Raw genomic sequence first — 27,287 nt, 5'->3', positions numbered from 1 at the left:
GTGGTGTATTCTGCTATGTGTGGTGCACAGTTCAGGAGTAATTCATCCGTACTGGGGATGCATGCGCTTAGGGTCACCTTCCCTAAGCGCCCTGTAAGTACTGCCCTTGCGTCTTAGGGTTATCTTTCACAGGACATTCAGGAACCTCTTCCATAGGGGTCTTTTGCTGATCAGCAATTGCCCGCCCTTTGGGCCAGCTGAGGTTTTTGTTGCTGCTGTTTGACCTAGGATAGGAAGTTGTATCGTTACTGGTAGGAGCGCAAGGCATTGTGCAGCTTGTCTCCCATTATATACAGCGGCCAGTTCTGTTACTCCTGGGACGTGCTTTTGCGGGGGATTTCATTTTCATTTTGTTTATTTTACCTTGTGGGGGATCTGCCCCCTTTGTTTCTTCACCCTTCTGTTGTATTGATGGTACTCTGCTAGGCCCCTATGATAGTACACATCGCCGGATTCAGGTTTTTAGCAGTTCTCTTGGTAGTTTGGGCCCAACCGGTTAGCAATACCTTGCCTAGGCTTCCCTTAGCAGTCAGCCTAAGGGCCCTGGAAAACCCCCATTGGGGCTTTTTGGACCTATGGATGTGTCCTCTGGGTCCCAACTCGTCGAGTACAAGTTTGAAGGTTGCTCTGTCCCTTTGTCTTGTCTCAGAGTGACACTCATCAATTTTGCTTCTGTTATGCTGCCTGTTAAGTCAATGACTCCTTTGACCCGGAGTCTTGCGAGTCTTGTTTTTTGCTCGTGGTCCAGCTTAACCAGTTTTCTGATATTGATATTCGGATACAGGCAGCTTCAACATTGCATGCTAGATATCGGTTGCTGCAGCGCACTAGGTTAGTTGCTATCTCGGATGCCCCGATCCGGATGAGCCCAGAGGCTTCCCTAACCCAAGAACTACACTTGGGTTCTAGGGACCCAGACTTGGGGGCATTAGTCGCTTCGACTTTGGTTTCATCCGCGCTCCCTTGTCCTTTCCCGGTTGGTGTTGTTTGTTCTCCTCCCCCCTTTCCCCCCCTCTGCTCCCAGCTCCCAAACTTCTGAGGGTTTTGGAGTCAAGGCGGGGTTTAGATGGAAATGAGACTTGGGTGGCTTCGGGGACTGTCCCTTCTGGGTCGGCAACGGAGGCATTTGAGCCTGCTCCTCCTGCCGAGGCTTCTGGGCCTTAACAGCGGACCCCCTTCTTCTCAGCCTTTTCCCTGGATTCTGCCTTTTCTCTAGGGGCAAAGGGTGTGGAGGACAGCTCTGCCCCGGGTCCTGGTGTGGAGGATCCCAGGGCTCAGGAGGAGTTTACTTGTGATGTATGGGCCCCGTTTAACCCCGCTTGGATGTTGGTTCCCTCGTTGCAGGATTTGTTGTTACAGGGGTAGAGTTTTTTATACCCTCCTTCCCTGTATGGGTATGATTTGGGTTCAGCTCCTCCCTGGGTTTGCTTCCGGGTTCCCCTGGGTTCTTCAGTTCCTTCCTTCCAGAGGTTTTCTGTGGGGAGCCCCTACGGCTCCCTGGAGCTTATCGGGCTAATGTATGTTATGTTAGACCGGGACATTAGCTAAGGAGTTCAGACCTACCAGGGACCAGCGCCAGAACCTGGCCCCTTCAGAGAGGTTTCAGGGAGCAATGGCCCTGGAAAACCCCATATGGTTGGGGGTTTTCCTTATCTGCCATCGACCGGGGTTAGGCACCCAGAAAGGTAGGCGTAACAAAACAAACCCCACATGGTAAGAAACTACAACAAAAACCGAACAGAGAGGTAGAAAACTCCCTACAATCCCAAGGAAACAAGCAAACAAGCAAACATCACACTTTACTGCCGCGCCGATCGTCCGCGCAGCCCTCCCCACCCCGGGAGGGGGAGGGGGGAGCCCCGGACCTACCGCGCCGGCTGCCAAGCTCCAGTTCGTTCGCTAATGTCAACCGGGATTGACGCTTCTCTGGCCTCAGTTTCCTAGGCGGTGTTTGCCTTGTGTGGCGTTCACTGCCGTGTGTTGTGGTGTGCGGTGGCCAGGAGTACTTCATCAGTGCCGGGGCTGCATGTGCTTAGTGGCTGACTTCCCTAAGCGCCCTGTGAGTACTGCCCTTGCGTAACAGGGTTATCTTCCCTGGGGCGTTCGGGAACCATTCCCGTAGAGGTTCTTGCTGCTCGGCATTTGCCTCGCCCTTGGGGCCAGCTGGGGCTTGGGGCCCTTGTTTGGCCCTGGGTAGGGATTGGTATTGTGCTGGTTAGGGCGTCAAGGTGTTGCGCAGCCTGCCACCTAAGCGGCGGCCGGTTTCTGTTGCCTCTGGAGACGGTGTACTTTTGCGGGGTTTTTCTTTTGTTTTTCAATTTCTTGCCTGGTGGGGGTCTGCCTAAGGTGGTTATAGTTCCACTGGTAGTGTTTGGCGGCCCTCTGCTAGGCCCCCGTGCTTGTACACGTCTCAGGGGTTTTCAGTGCTATAATCTACCCTCTTGTTATGTTTGGGTTTCTTAACCGGTTAGCAACACCTTGCCCGGGCTTCCCGTAGTTGTTACCCTACGGGCCCTGGAAACCCCTGTCTGGGCTCGGGGGACCATTGAATGTGTCTTCCGGGTTCCAACCCGTCTTGAACGGGATCGTTGGTTGCTGTTCCCTTGTCTCCGGGTGACAGTCGCCATTTTTACCTCCGTCATGCTGCCTGTTGGGTCACTGACACCTTGACCCGGAGTCTTGCGAGTGATTCTCTGCTTGTTCTCCAGTACTCTCATGATGTTATTACTGTTCAGAGTACAGGCGGCATCCGTGTTGCAAGCTAGGTTAGGTTGCTGCAACATGCTAGGTTGGTTTCCCACTCGAATGCCCCGTGGCCGCCCCGTTTGGTTAGGTGCTGCTCGCCCCTTTCTCTCCATGTTCCCGGCTCCGGACCGTCTGCGGGTTTCGGGGTCGGGGCGGGGTTCAGTTGCGGCAGAGACTCGGGGCGGTTTTCGGGGGATGCCCCGTTCGGGTTGGGGACGGAGGTTTGAGCCTGTGCCTCCTGCCAAGGCTTCTGGGTCTTACCAGCGGCCCTTTCTTGTTGCCTTTCCCATGGGCTCTTGCTTTTCTTTAAGGGCGGAGGGCTTGGAGGACGGCTCTGCCCCGGGGCCTCTGTTGTTGGTTCCCGGGGCTGTGGGGGTTGCCTGCTAGCAGTTCTGGGGCGGTTTTGCCCCTTCAGGGGTTTTTCTGCTGTTGGGCGTCGTTTTTCGCCCTTCCAGTCTGCTAGCTTCCCACATTTGCTGGCGTGTTTTTGTGTATTAAGCGTCAGTCACAGCCCCTGCTGGCGGCCATTTTCGTCTGCCGGTTTCCCGGCGTGGCCACCAGGGCGGCGTTGCGGTTTGTTTACATGCGTCTGGGTGTGCGAGCGAGCGTCTGGTGAGTTTTCAAAAAATTTGCAGGGTTTTTGTTCTCCTGTTGTCGTTTCTTTGTTTTTCTGGTGTTTTCTTGCCGTTGCCTGTTCCTCTGGGAACGTTTGGGTGTTGATTTTGGGTCTGAGCCTCTGGGTTTAGGCTCAGTGCCCCTGGCTGATATGCTTGCTCCCACACCTTGCCCCTCGGTTTTCGGTCTGTTGGGACCGTTTTCCCAGGGCGTTCTGCTGGGGTCTGTGCTTTGCCTTTTAGTGGTGTTCTCCGCCGGCAAATGTGGTGGTTTGGGCTCCCCCTGGTTCGATTCTGGGTTCCTTTGGGTTCCTTGGTTTCGTTCTGGAGGTTTCTTCCTCTTGGGCCCCCTTTTGTGGGTTCAGGGGACTTTGTTTCCTCGTGTGACCCGGTACTGCCTTTTGGGGTTCCGGGGTCTTCCTGGCTTGCAGACTGAGCTTTTTGGGTCTTGGCACATGTTGTGGTTGTGCTGGGACTTTGTGGTTTTGCTCTCGAGGTGGGCCTTTTGATGCAGTTTTGTGCCTTCTTTGCCTGGCCGGCGTAGTGCTCTTTGCCACTAGTCGGCGGCTTGTGCTTTTACAATATATGTCCTCACCTAGTTGTGCTTGTGGGGGTTGAGCTCTGGCTCCTTGGTCCTGCCTCTCAACCGTCCGTCAACAGGTGTATCGGTTCCTGTGCCTCTTGGGCTCTGTCATGTCTACATGTGACATTGTATGGGGGTCAGCCTCGTTACTTGTGTGAGGAGTCGCCACATTACTTGGTGCTTTCCCGTTCCCATTCTGACACTCAAAAAAAAAAAAAAAAAAAAAAAAAAAAAACTTTAATTCTATCTGTGGCTCTTTTGGGTACTCAGTTTCCACCTGTGTCCCCTAGTGCGTGTGCCCCTTGTGTTACATAGCCTGTCCTTCTCAACCCTGTCGATTCCCTTGGGTATCTTGTATGTGGTGATCAGGTCTCCCCAAACTTCATCTTCCAGCGAAGTGTGGTTTCATTCCCGTAGTCTCTCCTCATGACTTCGGTAGTGTACTTTTTCTTTCTGATGGGGTTCTGTTCCCTTCTCTGTTGACTGGGCGCTGGGGGAACAGCTTGCTCTGTTGCCTCTCGCTTGGTCCCGCTGTTGGTGGGCGCTTTGGGTTGTCTTCCGGCCTCTGCTGGCGTCGGAGGACGGCTTCTCCCCCTTGGGGGGGGGGGTTCAGAGCTGGCGGGGTGGGCTTCTTCCCTGCGCTTCGTCATTTCCTCTTCGTGGGTGCGTGGGGCGTGGTCGATCCGCCCCATCCTTCTGGGCTTCCCGTCTGCTCTTTGCAGTCATGAGCTTTTCCCGTCTGCAGTTCTTCTGGACTACTTTCGTCTGCGCCCTGGATCCTCTGCCCTGCTCGGAGGACTGTTGTCTCCTGTTCGGATTCTGTTAGGGCCGGGTGCATGGATGGTGGACCTGGACCTCCAGGTCACTTCTTGGCACGTTCCTCTCCAGTTTTTCTGGGGCTAGCACGGTTGGTAATTACCTATGTGTACTTACCTAAGTGTAGTTACAGGATGAGAGCTACTCTCGTGGTGTCCCGTCTTCCCAGCACTCTTTGTCATATAATGCTTTGATTATAATTGTCATATTGTCATATAATGATTGTCATATGTCATAATATGTCTTAATATGATTGTCATACAATGCTTTGGTGGTGGGGCTTCAGGTTTGCTGTTTTTATTGCATTCCCTATTTTGTGAAGGGCACTTTGTATACTCTTTGCATCTTTACCGGATCTTAGTGCCCTGTCTGCGTCTGAGATTCGGTGTCTGGCCTACCTCGACGACTGGCTGGAGTGGGCTCCCAGTCAGTCCGCTTGTCTGCTCGCCAGGGGATGGTTCTTTCCAGATCGCTGGGTTTGGTTTCCTGGTGATCTGGAGGTTTTACCTTCTGTTTCCGTCCCGGGTTCGGACCTGGGCCTTGTTTCAGGCTCTTGGGCCCCTCATTGTCTTCCCTCCAGAAGTGTTACTGTGGCTGTGGTCCCGCCTTTGGCTGTTCAGGAGGGGGTCCCGGGTTGCTCAGCGGTTGCTTGGGCGGTTGTGCGGGAGTTTGCACTTCGGCGTGCTTGTTTGCCCGCGGAGTCGGGTTTGGCTCCGGCGTCGGTTGGTTCCTACGGAGACTCCACTTCTGCCTCTTGCATTCCTTGGGTTCCTCTGGGGTTCTGGTGTTGGTGCTGCATCACCAGCTTCCTCTTTGGGGTTTTCGGGGTTCCGTGCCTTGGCAGCTCCCCGAGCCTTCGCTCGATGTGTTCACGGATGGGTCGTCTCTCGGCTGGGGCTTTGTGACCAGTGCTCACCAGGTCGGCCGAGGTTGATGGAGTCTGTCTGTCCGTCGGGCTCACAGCCCGGTTCAGGTGTTCATGGCTGTCTGGTTTGCGCTTCGGAGGGTTTGGGTCACTAGGTACTCTACCATTCAGCTCTGTTTGGACTGTTCTCTGGTGGTTCTTGCCGGAACCACAGGGGGTTTGGTTAACCGTGTGGTTCGTGTCCGGGGTGTGTCCTGCGTCCTGGTGGACAGCTGTCTCGGTTCATTCCTCTTCGTGGGTTGGCCAGTCGTCGCCGATTCATTTTGTTGGCTCTGTTGGGCTTATGGACTCCTGGCCATGGACGTCTTCGGGTCGGCGTGGTCTAGGCGTCGCCCGTTTTGTGGCGCCCTTCCCACCTGCGAGGACTTCACGGTGGAGGCTTTCGGCAGGCCTGGTCGAGGTGGGGGGTACCTGTACCTCTTCTCCCGGTCCAGCTGTTGCTTCGGGTTCTGGCTCGGTTGCAGCCCATTCCCACGAGAACAGTCCTTATGGTTCCACGGTGGCCGGCCCGGCCTTCTTTTCAGACGCTGCTTGATAGGTGTCCGTACCCGGGGCGTTTTTCCTGAGGCTTCGCCTCTTTCAGCAGGCCGAATCGGTCCTGTCCGTGACTGGTTCGGCCTTCTCTTTGGCTCTTCGCGTCTGGTATTTTGACGCAGGTATCGCCATCTCTATGGTGTTCAGGTGGCTTTGTTGACGGTGTCCCACCTGCGAGCTTCGTCTTGGAGACTGTATGACGTTTATTACGTTTTCTCGCGTTTTGTTTCCCCTCCGGCCTGCTCATGAGTCGCCTGAGCCATCCTGGTCCTTGTTCAGGGTGCCTTCTTCTCTTCCCCTCAGTTTGTGGTAGCCCCTTCGGTTTCAGTTTCCTCCTCTTTGGTACTGGTGGTAGCTTTATAGGTGTGCAGCCTTTCTCTGTCCTGGCGCCGGTCGTGACGGCTGCTTTCCGGAGGGGTTCTTGGGGTATTGGTACTTGTTTGGTTTGGCCGGGGGGTGCGTCCTGTGTTGTCCGGTTGTGCTTTTTGCTGTTGCCGGCGTACCGTGCCTGGGGATGCGCTGTGGTGGATCCGGTTCCTTCGTTCCCTGTTTTCAGGGCTCGGGTCTCCCAGGTCGTCCGCAGTGTTTTCCTTCTTCCTGCGGTCTGTCTTTGCGCCCGTGCTGTTCAGACGTTTGCAGCAATTGCTGCTGTGTTGGTGACGTCTCGGGGCTCATTTCGGGCGCAGGGAATTGTGGGTCGCACAGGTTTTTGGCCGCCCATCCATATGTGCGTCTGTTCTTGGGCGTTCTTGTTGCCTTGGGTCGCAGGTTTGCGACCGGTTGTCTTGGCTTTGCGTTGCAGAGTTTGTGGCGGCCGCCTCCCGGGTTAGCCCTTTCTTTTCCTTCTCTTTGGGTATGAAGCTCCAGGGAGCCGTAGGGGCTCCCCACAGAAAACCAGCGTTGAATGTAATGAAACGCCATTTTCTGGGTGAGCCCCGGAGGCTCCCTGGAAACCCTCCCTCCCACCGGTCGGCGGTTTTTTCGCGTTGGTTGAAGCTTAGCTTCCGAACTGGAGCTTGGCAGCCGGCGCGGTAGGTCCGGGGCTCCCCCCTCCCCCTCCCGGGGTGGGGAGGGCTGCGCGGACGATCGGCGCGGCAGTAAAGTGTGATGTTTGCTTGTTTGCTTGTTTCCTTGGGATTGTAGGGAGTTTTCTACCTCTCTGTTCGGTTTTTGTTGTAGTTTCTTACCATGTGGGGTTTGTTTTGTTACGCCTACCTTTCTGGGTGCCTAACCCCGGTCGATGGCAGATAAGGAAAACCCCCAACCATATGGGGTTTTCCAGGGCCATTGCTCCCTGAAACCTCTCTGAAGGGGCCAGGTTCTGGCGCTGGTCCCTGGTAGGTCTGAACTCCTTAGCTAATGTCCCGGTCTAACATAACATACATTAGCCCGATAAGCTCCAGGGAGCCTCCGGGGCTCACCCAGAAAATGGCGTTTCATTACATTCAACGCTGGTTTTTTTGCTTCTCAAATCCTGCCCAAGGATGTTCGGAAGGCCATCGCGGCTTACCTCCTGTGAGACCCAGATTAAGCCTCAGTGATGGATCTGTCTTCTTTTGAGTTCGGTTCGACTTTCCCCTTTTGGGTGCGTTATGAGGTACCGGAGTCTTCGTGGTTAGCAGACTGCCCTTTCCTTTCATTTGGAGCATGGAATGGATTTTATTGGACCCACACACTTGATTGGCTGGAGACTTCCATTGTTGTACAGGTTTACCTGGGGGGGCGAGTTTGAGCACCTTAACGAGTGCTTGTTCACCCCATGCTGTGTCGGAATGTTGGCGTTGTGCAGCTTCATGTGCGGGTACCCACCTTTTTTGCTGCTTTGGTAGCTGAGGATTTGTGTGACCGTGGGCATTTGGCTTCGGTCTTGCTTTTCTTTTCACTTCTCGAGTTGCCCTCGGACTGGCTTGAGAAGGATGTGGAGGTGCTTGGTGCCGGGTCTTCGTCCGATGTGCTTACCTTGGTGGCTAGGTTCCTGGTGAACTTGAGGAAGTCCCATCTGGTCAGTCAGATGGCCTGTTTCGGTTCATTCCCCTGTCCATGGAATGGATGGTCAAGTCTGACTTCTTCAGTTGGCTGTGCCGGATATATGGACTCCTGGATGTGGACCCCTTTCATCTTCCTGTGTATATGGCTTTCTCCAACTGCGAGGCCATCATGGTGGACGCCTTTTCGCAGGACTGGTCAAGGTGGGGTTACCTGTACAGTACCTCTTTCCTCCGGTCCAGCTGTTACTTTGGGTCCTGGCTCAGTTGTTGACTTACCAGGGAAGAGTAGTCCTGTTGGCTGTTTGGTTGCTGGCCCAGCCTTGGTTTCAGGCGCTGCTTGCTTGGTGTCCGAACCTGCGTTCTTTTCCGCGGCTCCGCCTCTTTCAAGAGATCGGCGTGGTCAGGTACCTGGCTGGTTCGATCTTCTCCGCTCTAGGAGTCTGGTCTTTCTGATGCGGGTCTATCACCACTTGTATGGTGATAAGGTGGCTTCATTGATGGTGTCCCACCTGCGAACTTCGTCTTGGCACTGTATAAAGTTTCCTGACACTCTTTCTGCTGTTTTCTCTCTCTTCATAGTTTGTCCTCTATTTCGGATAGGCTTGTCTTGTCTTGTCTTTCTTGGCTTTTTGTGGAGTCATTTGATGCCTAATACTCGTATTGCACAATACGTCACCTCGTATTGTGCGGCGCTGGCAGAGCCTCTTCAGCTTGCATTCGGGGTGGATGTTTATTCTGCTCTGTTCTGTAGGCTTTCTCGTTTTTTGTTTCACCACAGGCCTGCTCATGCGCTGCCTAAGTCGTCCTGGTCCTCTCCTTGTGCTCTTGTGCAGGGTGCTCTCCTTTCTCTCTTCTCAGTTTGTGGTGGCACCTTTGGTTCAGGATTGTTTTCCCTGTTGGCATTGGCTTCTGGGGATTGGGTCGGGGAACTTCTTGCTCTCCTCTGGCACAGAGGTTTCTGCTCTTTCGGTCCTGATGGTAGGTTTGTTCGTTTGCAGCTATCCCCTTTTTTTCTGGCGAAGAATGAGTAGGCGACTTTCTGGAGGGGTTCTTGAGTCATTGATGCCTGGTTGGTCAGGCCAGGGGGTGCATCATGTGTTGTGTCCAGTAGCAGCTCTTTGCCGTTAACTGCGCGCCACGGCGTCTGTGGCGATGCGCTTTGGGTTAACCCGGTTTCCCTTTTCCCTGTTTCAGGGCTTGGGTCTTCCAGGTTGTCCACAGGGTTATTTGGTCCAGCCAGCTTGTGATCTATCCTCGTGCCCTTGACGTTTGTAAGTTTGCTGCTTTGGCTGCCATCTTTGGTAACATGTCTTGGGCTGATATTCGGGCAAGGGTTTTTGGAGGTCGAACAGGATCCTGGCCACTCTTTACCTAGTCAATGTTCCAGGCCCAAGTCGGCCGTGTTTCGCATTGGGTTGGCAGTTGCAGCCAGTTGTCTCGACTTCGAGTTAAGGAGCAAGTGGCAACCGTCTCCTGGCTAAGTTCCTCTTGTTTTGTCTCTGGTTAAGTAGCTCTGGGGAGATGAAGGGGCTCCCCCCAGACAACCAGCACAACCAGCATTGAATGTAATGAAATGCCATTTTCTGGGGGGAGCCCCGTCGGCTCCCCGGAGCTATCCCAGGCTGATATGCTAATGTCAGACTTTGGCATCAGTCATGTGTATGGAGTTCTTAGGCCTACCGGGGACCACGGCCAGAACCGGGCCCCCTCAGAGAGGCAAGGGGAGCAATGGCCTATAGAAGCCCCCGTGTAGTTGGAAGCATTCTATATCTGCCATCGACCGGAACAGGCACCCAGAAAGGTAAGCGCCCCAAAACAAACTCCTATTCTGGTTAAAATTGCTACCAAAAACCGAACTAGTGGATAGAACTCCCCAACTGAAAACAAGCAAACTAGTGTGATGTCACACACTGCCGCGCCGCTGTCTGCGCAGCTCCCCCCTCCCCGGGAGGGGGAAGGGGGAGCCCCAGACCCCCCGCGTCGGCTACCCACACCTCAGTTCTTGAGGCTGATGCTATAGGCGATGGTCGTGTGCTCTGGCTCCGGTGTCGCTACTGCACTGTGCTTTGCGTGTGGTGTTAGTTTTGTGGGTGCGAGAGCCAGGAGTTATCTTCAGTACTCGGGCTGCATGCGCCTAGGGCTGCCTTCCCTAGGTGCCCTGTAAGTACTGCCCTTGGGGCTTGGGGCCACCTTCCACAGGCTCCTCGGGGTCTGCCTCTGCTGGTCCGTTTTACCTTTCGGTTTTTCGGCCGCCTGTTGGGCTCTTGGGTGTTCTGTTCTCCCTTGTTACCGGCAGGTAAGAGGCGGTTTGCACTGGTAGGGGCGCAGGGTGCTGCTCAGCTTGTATTTCCCGACATCGCGGCCGGCTCTGTTCCTTAGGGTTCGCTGTCCTCTTGCGGGGTTTTGTTTTTCTTTTTGTTTTTGCCTGGTGGGGGGGTTCTGTCATTTTATTCAGTTTGTTTTTGCCCTTCCACTGTTCTCCTCGGTGGCGCCCCCTGCTAGGTCCCCGTGAGTGTACACGTCCCTGGGGTTCAGCTTTAGAAGTTTGCTTGGTAGTTTTGGGCGCCGGTTTGCAGCACCCTTCCTGGGACTACCTGAGCGCGAGTCCTCTTAAAGTAAACGCTCAGGACCCTGGGAATCCCCTAGGGGGCGCGTGGGTCCGATGGATGTGACCTCGGAGTCCCCACTCGCTGTGTGCGAGTTTGAGGGTTGCTCGGTCCCCTTGTCTCAGGGTGACCCTCATTGTTTTTGCCTCTGCCACGCTGCCTGTTGGGTCGGTGATACCTTCGACCCTGAGTCCTGTGAGTGTTGCTGCTTGCTTGTGACTCAGTTTACCCAATCCTCTGATGATTCTATTCGGGTACAGGCGGCACGTGCGTTGCAGTCTAGGTTTCGTCTGTTGCAACGCGCTCGGTTGGTTGCTTCCCCGGATGCCCCGGGGCTGCCCCGCTTTGCTTTTTGAGACCCGGACTTGGGGGTGGGGGTCGCTTCGATCCTGGTTCAGTCCGCACCTCCTCGTCCTTCCCCTTCTGTTCGTTTTGGTCCCCCGCCCCGAAGCGTCTGAGGGTTTCGGGGTCGGAGCAGGGGTTACTTGATCTCGAGACTCGGGCAGCTTCGGGGGTTGCCCCTTCCGGGGGGGCGGCAGAGGCATTCGAGTCTTGTCTCCCGGCCGAAGCTTCAGGGTCTGACCAGTGGGCCCCCCTTCCTCCAGCTTTTCCGGCTGCTCCGTCCTTGTCTTGTGGGGTCGGGGCTTGGGGAGAGGACTCGGCCTCGGGTCCTGTGGTGACGGACCTCGAGGCTGGGGAGGGGCTGACTTGGGGGCCTTGGGCCCCGCTGGACCCCGCCTGGGTTTTTCTTCCCTCTGAGCGGGGCTTATTGTTACAAGGAGTGGGGTTTTCTTTTCCCCCCTCTGCGTACGAGTTGGATTTGGTGTCGGCCCCTCCCCGGGTTCGGTTCCGTGTTCCCCCGGGTACGTCGGTTCCGTCCTTCCGGAGGTTTTCGGCTTATCGCATCCAACCTGGTGTGGTGCGAGCGGCCTTTGCAGCTTACCTCCTGCGTGACCCGGATTATGCCTCGGAAATGGATTTGTCCACGTTCAGGTTTGGGACTTCGTTCCCTTTCTGGCTCCGTTACGAGGTTCCGGAGTCGTCCTGGCTAGCAGACTGCCCCTTGTTTGGTCTGGATTCCTGGCATTCCTTCTGTCGTTCCCGCACGCTGGAGTGGCGGGAAGCTTCCACGGTGCTTCAGGTTTTCCTGGGGGGTGAACTTGAGTACCTGAATGAGTGCTTGTTTGCCCCTGCCCTTCCCCGCGATGTGGGCGTTATTCAGCTCCATGTGCAGGTTCCCTCCCTTTCGGCGGCGCTCGTGGTGGAGGACTTGCGCGCCCGGGGCCTTTTGTGTTCGGCCTTGCGGTTCTTTTCCCTCCTGGAGCTGTCTTCGGATTGGCTCGTGGAGGATGTGGGGACGCTTGGGTCCGTCCCGGGGTCCGGCACCTTGTCCTCGGCTGCGCGTTCGTCGGCTGCCTTGTTGAAGCCGTTCACGCCGATTTTGCGGGATGCGGTTTCCCTGTTCTATGCTTCCCGTCTCGCGTGTCGGCAGGCGGTGCTGGGTTCCTCCGTGGAATCTGCTTGGGCTCTGGCTCTTAGGCGTTCTTCACCTTTTTGTCCTCTCCTGTTTGGGGAGTCGGCCGTGGCGCAGTTTATTCAGGCTGCGTCGGCGGCTTGTCGTCCGATGTCGGACTTGTTGGTTTTCCGGGGGTCCCGGGGTGGGTCTTCCCGGAAAGGTCGTGCCAGGGCTCGGGGTTCCTTTCGTCGTGGTAGGCCTCTGGTGTCAGGTTTGGGGTTGGCTCCTCCTGCGGACCCTCCCTCGTCTGGTCGGCGCAGTGTTCGCGCTGTGCGGGGTTCTGGGTCTCGTAAGGGTCGCCGGCCCTTTCGCGTTTTGCCCCCTTGACGGGGCGATGGGGGGGCGGCTTGCGCTGTTCGCCCGCGCCTGGTCCCACGATTCGTGGGCCTTTCGGGTCGTGTCTCGCAGCCTGCGGTGGCGTTGGGTGGCCCCTCCCCCCTTTGGGGGGTTGGGGCTGGCAGGGCAGGTTTCTTCCCCTGCGCTCTGTCGAGTCGTCTTGGAGTGGGCACGCTTGGGCGTCGTCGAAACGACGTCGTCCCTCAGATGGGTTTCCCGTCTGTTTCCGGTTCCGAAACGGGACTGCGCGGACCTGCGGTTCATTCTGGACTTGTCCCGTCTGAACCCCTGGGTTCATTGCCCCTCCTTTCGGATGACTACGCTGTCTCAGGTTCGGCTCCTCTTGGAGCCGGGAGCTTGGATGGTGTCCCTGGACCTCCGGGACGCTTATTGGCATGTCCCGATTCATCTGCGGTTCAGGGACTGGCTCGGTTTTGTTGTGGGGCGTCTGAGTTACCGCTTTCGTTGTCTCCCGTTCGGGTTGAACCTGGCACCTCGCGTGTTCACGCGCCTTACACGGGTTGTGGTGGCTCGTTTGCGTCTCCTAGGTGTTCGGGTGTTGGCCTACCTCGACGACTGGCTGGTTTGGGCTCCCAGCCAGTCAGCTTGCTTGCTAGCCAGGGATTTGGTTCTTTCCCAGCTCGCCGAGTTCGGGTTCTTGGTGAACTGGAGGAAGTCCCATCTGGTTCCCTCTCAGGTTCGGATTTGGCTGGGTCTTGTGTGGGACTCTCGAACCGCCTCCTTGTCTCTCCCTCCGGAGTCTCTCCTGCGGCTGTGGTCCCGCCTTCGTCTGTTTCTGGAGGGCCCTCAGGTCACCCGGCGGTTGCTCGAGGGGCTGTGCGGGAGCCTGAACTTCGCGATGGTGGTCTACCCGCCGGGTCGGGTTTGGCTTCAACGGCTGTTCTGGTTCCTTCGGGGTTCCCCCTTCCGCCTCTCTCGCGATCGCAGAGTTCGACCCCCGGGGGCCTTGCGTCGGTTGCTGCGTCACCGGCATCCTCTTCGGGTTTTTCGGGGTTCAGTGCCTTGGCGCCTACCCGAGCCCTCGCTCGATGTGTACACGGATGCGTCGTCTCTCGGCTGGGGTTTTGTGACCAGTGCTCACTAGGCCGGCCAGGGGCGTTGGGATCCGTCCTTCCGTCGAGCTCACAGTACGGTGCGGGAGTTCGCGGCAGTGTGGTTTGCTCTGGGGAGGATTCGGGTGGCCCGCGGATCGACAATTCGGCTCCATTCAGACTGCTCTCCGGTGGTTCATTGCCTGAACCGCGGGGGTTCGATGCGGTCCTTGTCTCTTTGGGGTTGGTCGCTTCGGGTGACTCGTCTGCTGAGTTCTCTGGGTTTGGCTCTCCTGGCGGTTCACGTACGGGGCGTGTCCAACGTCTTGGCCGACGCCCTGTCTCGCTTCGTTCCCCTCTCCACGGAGTGGACGGTTGACGACGAGTCCTTCCGTTGGCTTTGCCAGACGTTCGGGCGCCCCGAAGTGGACCTCTTCGCGTTGGCGTGGTCGCAGCGTCTTCCCGTTTATGCGGCTCCCTTCCCCGATTGCGAGGCCGTCGGGGTCGATGCCTTTCGGCTAGACTGGTCGAGGTGGGGGTTCCTGTACCTCTTTCCCCCGGTTCGGCTGTTGCTCCAGGTCCTGACTCGCTTAGAGACTTACCGGGGGAGAGTTGTCCTTCTGGCCCCTTGGTGGCCGGCCCAGCCTTGGTTTCAGGCGCTGGTTGCTCGGTGTCCGAACCCGAGGGTTTTCCCGCGGCTTCGCCTCTTTCAGCAGATCGGGCCGGTACGTCACGTAGCTGGTTCGATCTTCTCCTCGAGTCTTCGCGTATGGTTTTTTTGACTTGAGTCTATCATCATCTCTATGGTGATCAGGTGGCCTCCTTGTTGGTGTCCCACCTGAGGGCTTCTTCTCGGCGGCAGTATGAAGTTTCCTGGCGGTCCTTCCGTTTCTTTTTGCGTCTTCGTCGTGTTAGCTCCTTGTCTGTTCGGGTGGTCTTGTCCTTCCTCTCGTGGTTGTTTCAGGACCGTCATCTTATGCCTAACACTGTCGCTTCGTATCGTGCGGCGCTGGCGGAGCCGCTTCAGCTTGCTTTCGGTATCGATGTTACGTCTGCGCCGTTTCGCAAGCTGTCTCGTGCATTGTTTCACCTCCGGCCTGCTCATGCGTCGCCTGAGCCGTCCTGGTCTTTGGACAGAGTGCTCGCTTTCCTTTCATCTCCTCGTTTCGTTGTGGTCCCTTCGGTCCTGGATTGTTTTTCCAAGGCACTTTTCTTGTTGGCCTTGGCCTCTGGGGGTCGGGTAGGGGAGCTTCATGCTCTCCTCCGGCGCAGGGGTTTCTGCTCTTTTGGTCGTGGTGATAGTTTTGTTCTTTTGCAGCCGTCTCCTTCTTTTCTGGCGAAGAATGAGACTGCTGCATTCCGGAGGGGTCCTTGGGTGGTTGATGCTTGGTTGGTCAGGCCGGGGGTGCATCATGTTTTGTGTCCGGTTGCGGCGCTTCACCGTTATTTGCGCGCCACAGCTTCTGTGTCCGGGGACGCGCTGTGGGTTGATCCGGTTTCCCTTCTTCCCTGTTCGCGGGTTCGGGTCTCTCAGGTCGTCCGCAGGGTTATTAGGTCCAGCCAGCCTGCGGTCTATCCCCGTGCCCATGACGTTCGTAAGTTCGCGGCTCTTGCTGCCGTCTTTGGGAATATGTCTTGGTCTGATATTCGGACGCGGGGATTTTGGCGATCGAACAGGGTCCTGGCTGCTCGTTACCTTGTGAATGTCCCTGGGCCTCGTCGGGCCTGTGTTGCTTTGGGTCGGCGGTTGCAGCCAGTTGTCTCGGCTTCGAGTTGAGGGGTGAGCGACGACCACCTCCCGGGTAAGTCCCTCTTTTTCTGTCTGTGGGTAGTTAGCTCCGGGGAGCCGACGGGGCTCCCCCCAGAAAACCAGCGTTGAATGTAATGAAACGCCATTTTCTGGGTGAGTCCCGGAGGCTCCCCGGCATCCCTCCCTCCCTCCCTCCGGTCGGCGGTTTTTCGCATTTTTGACATCCAGCCTCAAGAACTGAGGTGTGGGTAGCCGGCGCGGGGGGTCTGGGGCTCCCCCTTCCCCCTCCCGGGGAGGGGGGAGCTGCGCAGACAGTGGCGCGGCAGTGTGTGACATCACACTAGTTTGCTTGTTTTCAGTTGGGGAGTTCTATCCACTAGTTCGGTTTTTGGTAGCAATTTTAACCAGAATAGGAGTTTGTTTTGGGGCGCTTACCTTTCTGGATGCCTGTTCCGGTCGATGGCAGATATAGAATGCTTCCAACTACACGGGGGCTTCTATAGGCCATTGCTCCCCTTGCCTCTCTGAGGGGGCCCGGTTCTGGCCGTGGTGCCCGGTAGGCCTAAGAACTCCATACACATGACTGATGCCAAAGTCTGACATTAGCATATCAGCCTGGGATAGCTCCGGGGAGCCGACGGGACTCGCCCAGAAAATGGCATTTCATTACATTTAACGCTGGTTTTCTGAGTGAGACCCGGAGGCTCCCCAGCAACCCTCCTTCCCTCTGGTCGGTGGTTTTCGTGGTTTTTGACATCTAGCCTTTGAACTGAGTGTGGATAGCTGGCACAGGAGGGGAGGGTCTGGAGCTGCTCCTTCCCCATCCTGGGGAGGGGGAGCTGCACAGACAGCAGTGCGGTGACAGTTGTGATGTCATGTTTGTTTGCTTGTTTTTAGTTTGGAAGTTCTGCTTATCAGTTCGGCTTTCAGTAGCAATTTTTTAACCAGATAGGGTTTGTTTTGGGGCACCCACCTTTCTGGGTGCTTGACCCGGTCGATGGCAGACAGAATGCTTCCAACCACATAAAGGTTCTATAGGCCATTGCTCCTCGTATCTCTCTGAGGGGGCCATGTTCTGGCTCATGGTCCCCGGTAGGCAGAACTCCATTCGCTTTGACTGATGCCATGGTCTAATATATTCATTTCAGCCCAGATAGATCCAGGAAGCCTCCGGGTCTCACCCAAAAAATGGTGTTTCATTACATTCAATGCTGGTCTTTTTATGATTGGCTGAATACTGCCAAATACTGTCTCCTTGTATTGTGTGACTCTGGTGGTGCCACTGCAGCTGGTGTTTGGGGTCAATACTGCCTTGGCTCCATTTCTCAAGCTGTCTCGTGCATTATTTCACCTGTGGCCTGCTCCTGCACTGCCTGCATGTTCTTAAATTTTTTCGTCTTGTCGTTTTATAATACCCTTCAATTTGTGACTATTTCCACATAAGTCATCGTTTTTGTTGTCTCTAGTCTCTGATTGTTGGATTGGGAGCTTCATGCTCTTCTTCAGAATACATTTTTTTTATTTTGATCCTCGTGGATATTTGTTCATTTGCAGCTGGCTCCTTTCCTGGCAAAGAATGAGTCAGAGGGCTTCCGGAGGGGTCATTTGGTCATTGTTGCTTGGTTGGTTCGGCTGGGGGCGGTCTGTCACTACCTTCTTACCACCGATTCTGGTTCGGTGGATGCCTTATGGGTCAGCCCTGTTTCCTTGGCCCCCTGTTCCAAGGCTTGTTTTTCTCAGGTGATCCAGTGTCATTAAGTCTAGTCAGCCTGCGGTGTGCTCTTATGCCTATGATGTTAGGAAGTATGCATCTCTGTCGGTGGTGTTCGCGGTCATGTCCTGGGCCCTCACACCCTCACACCTGTCCAGGTGTGAGGGTTAGGACTTCGAACAAGGTTCTGGTAGCCTGGTATCTGGCGAATGTTCCCTGGCCTCAGTGCCCCTGTGTGACTTTATGCCGTGTTTCTCAGCTGGGGGTCTTATCTTTGTCATGAATTCTGCGGTTCTTCCTCCTCACTGGAGAGTTCCCTTATGTTTTCCTCTCCATTGGTTGTTAGCCTCAGGGGCTTCCCTGCAGAAAACACCAGTGTTGAGTGTAATGAAATTCCAATTTCTGGGCGAGCCCCAGTTATTCCCTGATCCCCTCCCTCTTCCAGGTTGTCGGGTGGATGACTACATCTGCTCTAGAACTGGGGCTTAAATGCCAACTGATAGTCAGCTACCTCCTCCTCTCTCACAAGTGAGTAGGGGAGGTGGGGCGAACAACCTCGCACTAGTTGGCTTGGGGCCTGGCAGCTGAGTGGACAGCGCTCGGGATTCGTAGTCCTAAGATTCTGTGTTCGATCCCTGGTGGAGGCAGAAACAAATGGGCAGAGTTTCTTTCACCCTGATGTTCCTGTTCACCTAGCAGTAGGTGTCTGGGAGTTAGACAGCTGCTACGGGCTTCTTCCTGGGGGTGTGTAACAAAAAGGAGGCCTGGTTGAGGACCGGGTCGCAGGGACGCTAAGCCCCAAAATCATCTCAAGATAACCTCAAGATAGTTCAGAAAGAATTTGATTATTCATGCAGTTGGGGGAGTTTTTTAGGCAGGTTTCAAGGCTTGGGTCTCTTTTTGAAGCCAGCAGTGGTTTGTGTTGACTCACTGACTTTCTGGATGCCTTCCCCGGTGAGGTGGCCAAAAATTAATTTCACAGCACTCTGTGCCTCTTTGAGTGGGGCCAGATTCTGGCACTTGTCCCTGGTAGGCCTATAGAATTCTATGGCTGATGCAACCTAGTAGATTATTCATATCAGCATGTAGTATCTTCAGGGAGCCACCGGGGCTCTCCCAGAAATTGGCGTCTCATTATATTCAATGCTGGTTTTTTAGATTTTATTTGATTATAAATATCCCTGACAATATTTGTATGTATTGAAAATGTTAATTGTCTGGCAGGTGATTCGGATTCGTGAGACGAGAGTGGGAGGTATTGACCATGTACATTTGGAAGATATGCTAAAGCTGCACCAGGGTAAGAGTTGCCGGCTGATAGGATGTTTTACTGCAGCCAGCAATGTGACAGGAATCATGGCAGATGATGTAGAGCTCACTATACTTCTCCACAAGTATGGTGCTCTTGCATTTTGGGATTATGCAACTGCTGGTAGGTAGAAGGCATGGGTAAAGTTTTCAGTAGGGGGGGTTATTTGATGTTACTTATATTGACCTTCATATGTGCTGTAAATCCTTAATTTAACCAGTTACCTTGGCATTTAAGTATTTTATGTGCTGGCCCTCTCAACAGCCTTCTAGGGTTTATGGCACTGATAACAAAGGGCCTTTCTCAGCAACTTCCCGGGACTACCTTCTACCTTGAGGTAGAAGGTAGGGCTTATGTCACTGACAACAGAGGGCTGTCCTCGGTAGCTTCCCGGGCTTGTGGCACTAACAACAAAGAGCTGTCCTCAGTAGCTTCCCGGGCTTGTGGCACTAACAACAAAGAGCTGTCCTCAGTAGCTTCCCGGGCTTGTGGCACTAACAACAAAGAGCTGTCCTCAGTAGCTTCCCGGGCTTGTGGCACTAACAACAAAGAGCTGTCCTCAGTAGCTTCCCGGGCTTGTGGCACCAACAACAAAGGGCTGTCCTCAGTAGCTTCCCGGGCTTGTGGCACCAACAACAAAGGGCTGTCCTCAGTAGCTTCCCGGGCTTGTGGCACCAACAACAAAGGGCTGTCCTCAGTAGCTTCCCGGGCTTGTGGCACTAACAACAAAGGGCTGTCCTCAGTAGCTTCCCGGGCTTGTGGCACCAACAACAAAGGGCTGTCCTCAGTAGCTTCCCGGGCTTGTGGAACTGACAACATTGGGCCGTTCTCAAATATCAGTCTCCTGATGTTTTCTTAACCTACCAGGAGATATCGCCAAAATCTAGTTTTTTTTTTTTGAGATATATACAAGAGTTGTTACATTCTTGTACAGCCACTAGTACGTGTAGCGTTTCGGGCAAGTCCTTAATCCTATGGTCCCTGGAATACGATCCCCTGCCACGAAGAATCGTTTTTTCATCCAAGTACACATTTTACTGTTGCGTTAAACAGAGGCTACAGTTAAGGAATTGCGCCCAGTAAATCCTCCCCGGCCAGGATACGAACCCATGACATAGCGCTCGCGGAACGCCAGGCGAGTGTCTTACCACTACACCACGGAGACTGCTAAAGACCACGGAGTTCTCTCAAGGAGGCAAAGGAAGTGAATGGGGATCAGGCCACAATTAAAGTCAACCATTCAAAGGTACCACAAATCAAATAAATGCTCTTTGAGAAATACAAGAGATAGGTGAAGAGGCAAACAACACCGGCACCAACTTTCTCGGTTGCCACCAGAGGCTCACCCAGGGACCCAACCAGCAACCAGTTTTTCTGCTTCATGTGACACCTTCGTCATTGGCGGTCATTCTTCCTGAGCCTGTGCGGTCGAATATATTTGAATATTTGAGTGTCTTTTCTGATTTTCAGATGTGGAGTTTCTAGCCTTGCAAACTCACAATGTAACTGTTCCTATTTTCTGCGTGTTACAACTTGTAATAAAGTTGTTACATCTTGTTATAACATTTTTATGATGTATTAAAATGTTGTTATAGCTTTCTGTATTGGTTGTTACAACTTGTTAGGTGTTAAAACTTGTTCAAATGTTGTAGCAACATTGTAGTTTAGTCGTGTGTTTGACGGGATTAGAACAAGAGAGGTCTTGTTCCTTTGTATAGAAGGCAGGTTGTGGAGTGGCTGGTTTACATCAGCATCTTTCCTTTGAGGTGGCTTGGTGTGACCATCAGGTTTTTCAGGTCTTTCTTAAGGGCTCCTCCTTTGTGGCTATTAATAGCATTCTGCACTTGCCCCTGCTCTTCTTCATGATAATAGGGTTTGGCAAGTGCCTAAAGTTACCTTTAACATTGGGGGGGGGGGGTGGATCACAAGGTAGTCGGTGGTTAACCTGAATTCTTTGTTCAAGTTTTTCCTCTTCCATTTTGTCATCTGCTGCAAGTGTGATTGCAGTTCCCAAGCTGTTAGCTCCACTCCTGTGGGATGTGGTGATAAATTTCTGTGTGGTTCACCATGCCTTCATGTTGGTATTTAAGACTCCAGGAGTCCACATGGTAGCTTTTCCTTCTGTTCACCTCCCTTTCTAAGAGGACCCCTGTCAATAGCTCCCCATTGCTACAATCTTGGTAGTGTTCAAGCCTTACAAACCCCACTGGGCCTCTTGCAAATCCCACTTGCTCGCAAGAAACCAGGACCAGCATCTGGTTCCCTCAAAGAGGGTAAGTAAAGCCTGGGGATCTAAGATAGTGTTCTCTCCTTTTGGGTTGCCCTATCTTCAGATGTGTTCTTCTTGGCTTTCAGTCTCGTCTGATTCACCTTCCTCTTGTTATTCATGGGTTTCGGTTGGCTGGATCTTGTGTTGACCTCTGGTCCTTGGAACCTTGCATTGAAACCTTATTTTTAATGGTGACCCAGTGTGTGGTACTGGGTCACCACTGAGCTGGCTAGAGATGTTTCTTTGGGTTGCTTTTGTAATTGAGTTTGCAGTCTTATCAACTCTTTCTGTGAGGAGCCCCTACGACTCTGGAGCTATCGGGCTAATATGCGATACATTAGACCAGGGTTTTAGTAAATGGAGGTCTGCCTACCGGGGACCACGAGCCAGAACCTGACACCCTCAGAGAGCTGCAGGGAGCAATGGTGTCGGAAAACCCGACACCTTTTAATAATATTACATGCAATATGCAGATAATATTGCTGCTGTTGTATACATAAGTTACCCATAGAAAATGTAACTTGTAGTGGAATTTTCTCAATAGAAAATGGGATATCATTGCCACATAGTACTATAAATTCACCAGCTATTCTGTTGGGAATTATTCTTAAATACATTAGTCTTTAGACTTTTACCATCATAAAAACATCTCATTTGAATTAATTTAATTATCAGTATCAAAATAAAGTAAATGTGACCCTTCTATCACTTATTGGCATTGGACAAGGAGAGCCAAGGCATCAGTGGTGAAGAAGGTCAGCCATTGTTTGTTAAGACCGAGTCGTTGGAACGAGTTCAGCTCCTATAATTTCTCTTGGACGAAGTGTTATGGAGATCAAATTAGTGCTCTACCATCATCAACACGCTGTCAACAACCACAAGGGAAGTGTCTTTCCGAAATCTTATCTAAGTTATTATTGGTCAGTAATGTAAGGTAGATATGATTAATACCGGTTAGAACACAAACGATCGACTCAACACAGGTAATTAAGCCTTGGTCCTTATCTTATCTAATATACAGTGTTTTCTCTGATATAGCTGTCATATATTAGGATTCCGGCTTTACAGCTAGCGCCCTTTGACAGGAACAAGAAGAGGTAGCAAGACTTGGTACATCAGTTACTATGGGTGATGGAAGCTAGCCTCACACGAGGATAATTTGGTGTCTACATCCTAGTTATATCTGGTGGACTAAACCTGCTGTATAATAAGATAAGGCACCTCCAATTTACTAATATATGTAGTTAATACTGTAGTTTGATTGGCTGCATATATATAAATTTAATATAAACCCCCCTAATGTGTAAGGATCGATTTGTGAGAAATATTGCAGAAATACAGTCCACTTAACATCATACAAATTGCTATCGAAAAATATAAATTAGCGTAAATATAAATTCTATATAAATTCTATATAAATTCTATATAAATTAAATAAATATAAATCTCACAGGTCGGTTCCCACAAATGGCCCTGGAAAACCCCCCTGTGGTTGGGGGTTTACCTTATCTGCCATCGACCAGAATTAGGCACCCAGAAAGGTAGGCGTAACAAAACAGACCCTACAAGGTAAGAAAAATGCAAACAAAAGCTGAACAGAGAAGTAGAACTCCCTCTATTCCCATGGAAACAAGCAAACATCACACCCACCCAGGAGGGGGAGGGGGGCTGCATGACAAGCGATGGCGTGGTGTGACGTTTGCTAGTTTCCTTGGGAATAGAGGGAGTTCTACCTCTCTGTTCAGCTTTCGTTTGCATTTTTCTTACCTTGTGGGATCTGTTTTGTTATGCATACCTATTTGGGTGCCTAACCCCAGTTGATGGTAGATAAGGTAAACCCCCATCCACAGGGGGGGTTTCCAGGGCTATTGCTCCCAGTGCCTCTCTGATGGGGGCCAGGTTCTGGCTCATGGTCCCCGGTAGGCAGAACTCCATTGACTAAAGCCCTTGTCTGATGTATCGCATATTAGCCCGATAGCTCCAGGGAGCCTCCAGGGCTCACCCAGGAAAATTACATTTCATTACATTCAACGCTGGTTTTTTGGCACGTGTTAGCCTTTACAATCTTTTGGAATTGCCATTTTTGTCTCTCATTGTGTGTTTGCAGCTTGGTTCTTGAACAGTATTCCTGGGGACTGCTGTACTTTTCATTGTGTTGGTGCAGTGTCACCATTTATGGAGTTGAAATCTCCTTCCTGTCATTACATTGTCACTCTGGTTTTTCTTCCTTCCATGTGGTGAAATAACTCTGGGAAGTACTAAGGGGCCTTCCTCAAAAAACAGCATTAAAAGTAATGAAAGACCTCTTTCTCGTGCTTCTCCTGGTAGCTCCCTGTTCTTTCCCAGCCCATCTTCCTGTGGTGTTCAAGTGTCATGCATTGGGCAGTGTGTAAGTGACAGGGTTAGCAACTCGGCTCTCCAGGCAACTGGGGCTGTTGTCTGGTGATGATTGAGTGCTCTGAACCTAGGGTTTGGCCTGGTAAAAGATGGTTTGCATAGTTAGGATGAGCATATCCAATATGAACCCATACAGTTGTATGTTTTAGTGCACCACCATTCTGGTTGTCTTTCTCTTGGTTACTGTGGTGGTTCTAGACCTCCCTTCAAGAACCACAGGTCTAGAACCACAGGTTCTAGACCTGTGGTTCTAGTGTCTGCATCCCCCCATAAACCGTTTCCTCTATTGAGGGTGCCAGATTCTGTTTCTGGTAGGTGCTCGTGAATCATTAAAGCCTGTTGTCGTACTGAGGTATATTGGCGTAACTCTGGAAGCTGCCGAGTGATGCACCGGAAAGAGGCATTTCATAATATTCACCACTGACTTTTCCTTTTCAGAATTATAGAAGAGTGATAATATTACATCAATTTAATTTGTTTCAGCTCCTTATGTGGATTTGAAGATGAATCCGCTGGTTAGTGGAGATTGCGGAGGACTTGCCCATAAAGACGCTGTCTACTTTTCAATGCACAAGTTCCTCGGTGGAGTACAGACTCCAGGTGTGTAATGACATCAATACAAATAAATAATAAATTATACATTTTCCTCTAGACTAAATTGCAAGAAATTTTATGCAGTGTACAGTGATGTCTTGATGATCTGGACCAATTGGTTGTGGTGCCTATGGTTGTGAAGTGGGTCCATTACAGTGAAACATTTTCTGTTTGGGTTATTTGTGTGCAACAGTCAATGTGTGTATTTCTGAGCTAGTGACTGAAGTGACATTGACCTCTCTGTCAATGTCACTTAAGTAGTTTGTGTGACATTATTTTGTGGCTCAAAGTAGGGCTCAGCACTTGTTTTATGCTCTTGCGACCTCTCCACTGTAGGTGATAAGTAATGTATCTCTTCATATCATCTTGTCCCCGTCCAGGGTCAGGGAGCTTAATTCACCTATAGGTAAAATACTCTCCCTAGAAGCCCCTCAAATTACCCAAAAAAAAAACTCTTTAACAAACCTTTTATTATTAAAAAACTGTAAGGGTCATTCTGAACTGTGCTAAGGATTCAATACTGTTATGAACTGCCACCAGATAGCAGCATCAATTTGCTGTTGGACTCTTGAGAGACAGAAGATAAGTTTTGTTCACTTAGATGTCTTCTACGTTACATTTTGCTTTACAAACATGGTTCCAGTCTACTCGTGTATCAGAGATGCACAACGTATCCAACATGAACCTTAGTCCTGGCTTTGTTGCTGTTGATCCTTCCCTTTCACAGTACATACAGTACTTAAATGCTTTAACCTACTAACCTTTAACCTTTAACCTTTAACCTAAAGGTGACCTACTTTAAAACTACCCCCCCTTTTCTTATTCTTACCTTCCTCTTATTCTTACCTCATCCCATTCTTCCATCATCCCTTTATTACACTCATCCCATTCGTACTATTCATCCTATTCTTATTTTTCACCTTACCTTCTTTTAGAAATTACTGTATTCTTTTACCTGCTCCTCACCACACTCTCTTACTTATTTATTGTCCTGTTCCTTCCTCTCTCTCTCCCTCACACATGACTTGGTAATGGTCCAGGACGGACTGAAATGTTGTCGTCGTTTCTCCATCTTCTGATGTGTGGTTTTGGTCATTAATAAATACAGTGGCTCCTTGTTCGAACCTTAACAAATAAAAATTCTGTGGCACATTGCTTGAACAGACTAATGTGAAACAAACCTGTTATGTTTTACACAGTCAAGACCAAATAATACAGGGGTACCTCAGTTTAAGAGTTTAATCCGTTCCTGTAGACGGCTCGTATTCCGAAGCTAATTTCCCCATAAGAAATAATGGGAAATGAATTAATCCGTTCCTGACTACCCCAAAAACCCCACATCAAACTAAATTTTTATACCTAATTCATCTAAATAAACCTACAAAACTATGTTCAAGTTATTACTTTGCTGTTGAATGCTGTAGGCGTATGGAAGATGGTGAGGAGGTGGGAGGAGGAGAGGAGTTACTGTTTGGAAGGGGAGTCCCCTTCCATTATCACATCAGGCAGTGAGGACTTCACTGGTGAGCACACACTGGCACATTTTGCCTCCATACCACTAGGAATTGTTTGTCTTACTAAGAATCTGTCTAAAGACACTTGTTTTTCCCTACATTTTAACACTTGTCTGTAGTAAGACATCACATTATCATTTAAAAGGTCAATGCAACGGCCTGCTACAGCTTTATCTGGGTGAGTTTTTTCAACAGAACTTTGCAGTTCTTCCCATACTTCACACATTTTCTTAATCAAGAAGGGACATCCTCTACTGCCTCTACTCACAGCTATTTTCTTAGGTTGAACCTTATCAATGGCTTTCTTGAGACCCATGGCGAGATATATAATAACAACTTTTATGCTCAAATGGCCAAAAAACCGACATAAAACTGTACATCCTTGTGAAGAATTCAGGAGGGATAGTCACTGGGCAGGAGACAATGGTAAACTGAGGGGCGGAGGGGCGACGATCGCCGTACCACCATGTGCTAGGTCGGCCTGAACGCGTATCAACAAACTCACGTTCCGAGGTAACCCTCGCCTTCCAAGACACATTTTCCGAGGAAATCCGGCTCGTATTCCGAAAAACTCGCATACAGGGACACTCGTGTTCCAAGGTACCACTGTACTACAACTAGTACAGAACCTTTTTTTAATACAGTATAGATGAACATTCACAGATGACAACAAAGAAATTAATAAAATACTGAGGACAGTGTATGACTGTTTTCGGTGAACTTCTAAATGCACTGAAAATTGACAATCTAAATGAATTTATGATGAACGTGACATCAACTTTGATTCACGTCTTGGATGTCACCTTAACCACACTGGACTTTGAAGTTGCTATAGGCAGTATTCTCGGGCACTCACTCTACCCCACTAGAGTGGGGTAGAGTGCCAGCCAGGCCACACTTATGGAATTTCCCAAGAAAATTGCCATGTAGGAAGAATACAGCAACTTGGGCTGACTGTGGGAAAAGGGGAGAAGTTGCATAAATAAATAAATAAATATGAAACGGTGAGCCCCAAATATCCACCACTGACAACGTAAAGAAGGCAGACAGCACAGAACAACACAGCACAGCACACCAGTGGACATCACATATATCAAGCTGACAAGCCACTGGAGACAACCAAGTCCTAGAAAAAGGCACCAGAGATCCAGTAACTAACAAATCATCCACTTGAGCATGTTTTGTTTAGTGGCATACAGGTAGTGGTGTATTGCTGCCAACACAAAGTCCACATGTGAAGATCAGCAGAGCCTCAAACCAGGGAAGGGAAACACCTGACGGATCATCCAGGAGAGGTAGATTCAAAAGATCAAAAGAGGTGGAAGATCAGAAGATCTTCAATTTAGATAGAAGGATCTTCAATTTAGACAGAAGGATCTTCAAGTTAGACAGAAGGACCACCCTGCTGACAAAGGTTACCAAGCATGGAGAAAAGTCAACTGAATTGAGAAAAAAAGAAATATCCCCCAACCCCAGCCCAGGCAAACATCCCATGCAACCGCCTTGCAAATGTGAATGGGTTGACAAACCTAGAAGCCATGACTACCATGCTGAGGTAAAGGTGGCCACCAATGGCTGACTGAACGGCAGTGGAAAAAAAGTAGCCTGAAACAAGAAAGAGTGTCTGTGAGTATACTTGACTCACCATGCATGGGATCCATTTAGAGAACAAACATGAAGCCAGGCTACACTCAAGGGTCCAGACCCACATGGGAAACAGGCAAATGACCCACCTGGGTCAAACAAAAAATCACCGAGTTACAGAACATACCAAACCACTGCCAGTTCATGTTCCTTGATGTCTGCCGACTATAGACAAACAATCCAATGACCTAGACTGGCCTGTGGCACACAGAAAATAACCTTCCCCAGTTGAATCAAAGCATCTGTAAACAGTATGAACAAGGAGGAGGCCTTGTAGCCAAAACCCCAAAACGGGGGGGTGGGGGTATATATAATATACTAAATATAAACTTATATAATATAAGCCTAATGTGTATAAAATACACCCTGGCTGCCTGTCCCCTG

General features: G+C 51.5%; 1 non-coding gene across 1 annotated transcript in view; it reads left to right on the top strand.

The window, feature by feature from the left end:
* LOC123770444 (uncharacterized) overlaps positions 1 to 27,287 on the top strand; it is a 157,232-nt gene that overhangs the window by 24,255 nt on the left and 105,690 nt on the right. Inside the window, exons 5-6 of the transcript XR_011222172.1 lie at positions 18,401 to 18,608; positions 23,635 to 23,751. This is a non-coding gene — a transcript (uncharacterized protein). The remainder of the gene's footprint in view (positions 1 to 18,400; positions 18,609 to 23,634; positions 23,752 to 27,287) is intronic.

The sequence above is a fragment of the Procambarus clarkii genome, chromosome 46 (genome assembly GCF_040958095.1).
Source record: "Procambarus clarkii isolate CNS0578487 chromosome 46, FALCON_Pclarkii_2.0, whole genome shotgun sequence".
NCBI lineage: Eukaryota > Metazoa > Arthropoda > Malacostraca > Decapoda > Cambaridae > Procambarus > Procambarus clarkii.
This window is presented reverse-complemented; position numbering and strand designations above follow the sequence as displayed.